This window comes from Haliotis cracherodii, unplaced genomic scaffold (assembly GCF_022045235.1).
Source record: "Haliotis cracherodii isolate W230 unplaced genomic scaffold, xgHalCrac1.p SCAF_21, whole genome shotgun sequence".
NCBI lineage: Eukaryota > Metazoa > Mollusca > Gastropoda > Lepetellida > Haliotidae > Haliotis > Haliotis cracherodii.
The window spans coordinates 13,159,188-13,164,174 of NW_027266277.1; positions in this window are offsets into that span (position 1 = coordinate 13,159,188).

A 4,987-nucleotide genomic window follows, 5' to 3' on the forward strand; every position below is an offset into this window, starting at 1 on the left:
ATCATGGGTTCGAATCCGGTTCGCCGCGATTATGTTTTTAGGCTTGTCAGCACCATACCCGTGCCTAGGGTTTCATCAAAGCGGTATACGTCTGAGACCTGCATCACTTCGGGCTTTCCTTCCGTTTCGGTTGTACGATTGCGATTATGTTATAAGCATCCATTGGAGCGTGGGTTCAGACAAAATATTTAATAATTTAATAATTTAATAATTTAATGATTTTTTTTGTAATATAGCAGCAGCTTAAAATAAGTAATGTGTTGATAGAATTGGGGTTTAAGAATGACAATTCTAAGTCCTTAATGTTGAGACAAATACGTAAAATCACGAATTGCCTTACGCCTTGTTGCGTCTTGTGTAATAAGTGAGTTAGTGAGTTGCGATCTACACCGATCAAGGCGGGGTGAACCAGCAGTGGGCCCCACACTCACATAATATACCGATGTGGGGAATAGAACCCGGGCCTCATAATAATAATCATCATCATCATCATCATAATCATCATCATCATCATCATTTTCATCATCATCATAACCAGCCTGACTGTGCCAGGAACACCCAAACCCCCTTTACTGCTTTTTTATAATAATCATAAGAAGAAGAAGAAGAAGAAGAAGAAGAAGAAGTAGAACAACAACAACAACAACTGACACACAGTTACAGCAACAACAACAACTACAACAACAACAACAATAATAATAATAATAATAAAAATTATAAAAAAATAATTTAAAAAATAATAATAATAATTATCATAATAATAAAAATATGAAAAATTGTAAAAAATTAATAATAATAATAATAATAATAATTCGAAGCCTTCGTATAGGTACGTTTCGAGTCCATGCTGATTTTTAAACAGAGTGGTACTGGGAGCACTTCTGAGGCTGAAGGGAAGAACGTTCAGTGGTGAGGAACCTGCATGAGGGAAGGATGGAGCACCGAAGGACCTTAGGCTGTATTTTGGTACAGACAGGAGAAGTTGGCCATTTTATCGGATATTTCGGATATTTCATAATATGATGAAATTCAGAGGGTTAGATGTAACCGATTGATTATTTGTTAGAGTTGTGTCTTCTTTTGAGCTTAAGAGACATTATATTACGGGCAAACATATTTCAGAAATCTGTATTACTTAAGGTGGTGGCATGATATAATATCTAGTTCATGATCAGAAACATTTTTGTTTCCATGTCCTGTAACAGAAAGGTTGAATTCCGAATAATTAAAATAACATCACCATGGGCTCTTAAATCTTAAATAGCACCGCTCTTAAAGACACTCATTCGTGTCGAGAATAGACTCGAGTGCCTGCCCAAACAGATTCCGGAACAGAAAATCTAGACACAAATCTAATCCGACAATAAAAGAAATTATGCCGGATGAAGTCGTGTATCTATTACGCATTAGTTTCAAGGAAAAGTTTTCACTTTCTCTGTCTCTTCGGCAACGTGTCTTTACATTGGCTGTGTATCTTTTGGAAAGAGAACAGAACAGAAAATAGCACCTTGCGTCAGACTAAAATAGCCCATTTTTCAACAAACTTGTTTACTTGTTTGTACATGCAGTGAAGTCAATACGACTAAGCCCACTTCCGGCTTTAGATATGGATGCGACAACGCATGGGCGAAAAGGTCATGTACATCTGCAGTGTTATCACGAATCATGCGTGCGTGGGCTAAAATTAATATTCGGCCGGGTCGCCCAAACCCGGTGAATTATTTGTTAAAACAGCTGTGTGTTATTTGTCAAATCTGGGTCAGTATGTACATTTATACAGACAGACTATTTTCAGACATCATTGCGGAAATCGTGTCTTAAACAGGGCCTATAAAATAAACTCTGCGTCGGCGTAGATTTTACATCTCCAAGGACTTGTGTTTGTTTTAAAAAAGTTTGTAGAATCGACGGTTTTAGCCGGTTGTGTTTTGTTAGCCTGGTGGCTAAAGCGTTCGCTCGTCACACCGAAGACCAAGGTTCGATTCCCCACATGGGTACATTGTGTTAAGCGTTTTCCTTCTGTCATGTTGCGTGGATCGATGCTCGTGAGGTCAGTCACTGCATTGTCTGGTCCAGAGATTATTAATTATATTGCGGCGTTAAACAGCTGACAAGGAACGTTGGCGAACCAACGTGGGAAAGATAGTTCCGATATCCTGATACGGGCCGTAATATGAGTTGGTTCAACTGAAATAATGTTATTATATTCTGGCGTTCACAACACGATATTTCGTAGCGTTGTTAAGTCAAAAAAAATTTGAATTTGCCACCAGGTCGGGATTTGTGACAAGTGCGTTTCATGTAAACATTTTCTCCCACGGTGGTTCGGTCATAAACAAAATCATTGTATAATGTACAACGTCAAATTAAAAACACCGTAGGTTTATGTCCCAATCCGACGCGCAAGGCTGAATGCAGGGGTATAAAATGTAACGGTACAATCAGATTCTGAGATCTGAACAACAGAAAAGGGTACAATCCATTCCAAAAATTAATATTGTTGATTGATAAAGAAAACTCATGGTGAAAAAAAAATGCCCGATTTTTTTAATACTTTTTTTTCTCGGGAATTTGATTTCGAGTTATATGAATATATAGCAAACAACATTGTCCATGAGATAACATTGCTAATTTTGGAACTAAACCAAATTCAAATTATATAATTTAAATGCTCTACTGTATAACGTCATCTAAATCTTAAAGTGAATGACTTTATAAGCTATCAAGGCTGCAAGCAGGATGTGACAGTAAAACGGTAGTGAAATTTAAAATTGTTGACATGCAAATAAAAATGTCAGTTACGTCCTAGAGAGATAGAATTGCGCAATGACATACTAGCGGGTTACTGTTACATGGCCTTGATCAACTGAAACGAGGCTTTGGTATGAACCCTGGTGGCTATATGGAACGGTCTTACTTAACAGGCAGTAACACACACCTCTCTAGTCTCATACATTGTACGTGCGGCTTTATAATTGCTTACATATGTGTATGTGTGGCCTTGTTGTAATTTTGTGTGTGTAAATATTATTTTATATATTTGTCTGTCTGTGTTATTTGTGTTTATTTGTGTTTATTTGTGTTGGTGTGTGTCTGTTTCAGTGAGTCTGTAAGTGTTCTGCCTAACTTGTGTCACACAGTATGCGTTCTGCCAAACTCGTCACACAAGATGTGATCTGCCTACTTGATATTACACATATTGTCTTAAATGCCTAACTGTTATTCACGTGACGTGATCTGCCTATAGCTCATACCACACATCACGTGTTCCGATTTACTGCTCTAAGACATCATTTGTTCTGCCGAACTGGTACCACGCATCAGCGTTCTTCTGCCTAACTTGTGTTACGCATCATGTGTTCTGCTGAAATGGTAACACGCATCATTGTTTCTGCCTAACTTGTGTTACGCATCATGTGTTCTGCTATAGGGTAACACGCATCATTGTTTCTGCCTAACTGGTGTCACGCATCATTGTTTCTGCCTAACTGGTGTCATACATCAAGTGTTCTGCCCAGCTGGTACCACACATCATTGTTTCTGCAATGACGGCTAGCAGAATGGGGGTCTGGGGGAATATTCTACCCGACATTAATTAATCACGGTGTGTGTGTGTGTGTGTTGGGGGGGCACCAGAAATGAGCCTCACACATTGTACCCATGTGGGGAATCGAACCTGAGCCTTCGGCGTGACGAGCAAACGCTCTTATCACAAAGCCACCCCACCCTTAAATAGAGAAATAAAGAGAAGTTTTGAACATGTTGTGTCACGTTTCACAGCATCATAAATCATATTTATTTATAATTTATTGTTTTGTTAAACACATCAACTTTGATTAACGGAGTACAATGACACCCGGTTCACACATAATCCCATATCTGCACATATTTGAACAATTACGAAATTACAGTTTAGTGAGAGAGAAACAGTATCAATCATATTGCTTCACTTCATTCTGGAACACCTGAAAGATGGCATAGTGTTTTGCTTCGCTTGCTTCCGAAAATGAAAGACGTCTTTTAAAAAGAGAACCGCCTCCGTGGTCTAGTGGTAGAGCGTCCGCCCGGAGAGGTCCGGGGTTCGATCCCAGGCCGCGTCATACCAAAAGACGTTAAAATACTTGTTGGTACTTGTTGTTACCCTAGGGCTGTCTGGTGCTCGGCATTAAGGGGCTAAAACAAGACATGGTCGGCTCGGAGTCAGTATACTGTGTCTGAGTGGGGTATTTATGTTAAACTGCGGCATGGAATCTCAGTGAGCGCGCACTATAAATCGGCATTAGTCCGGACTAGTACAATCCGCCTCACGCATGCACGCACGCACGCACGCACACACACAAACACCACGTGCATGCACGTCGCTATATAAGTGTAATAATCTTGGACGCGACGTTAAATCCCATTTCACCTCACCTCACCTCACCTCACCTAACCTCACCTTTTAAAAAAATGATGGTAATGATTACATAATCACCATAAATACTATTGAGGTAGATACAAAACATCTCTGATGGGACTATCAGAAGTTTTTATGAATCATGAACCTCTCAGAATTATATTTGCGGTTAACTTCTAACATTTCTATCATTCCCATTAAATCAATTATCCGACGGCGCTTTTTCAGTTCCTCGTTCCCTTACGTTGGGTTCTATAACGACATTGTCTGCGTCAAATCCTACGTGAGATGGTAATTAGATTATGAGCAGGAAATAGATACAACTGAAACGCCATATCGGCATTTGGGGCTTTCGGTAAAATTACTACAGTCTCGCTGCCCCAAGATTGTTTTACTGATATGTTCATGTTTAGGTTTTGCATAGTTTTGATCTGACTTTAGTTTATTCCCCTTTCGCCTGGATTTTGTTTAGCCGTGACCAACTGACCAACAGTCAGTTTACAAAGGGTTATACAAAGACGTAAGAATTTTAAAATGTGTTTTATGCAAGGCTGTACACCACAATTCGTTGTACAATTCGTCCCGTAGGCG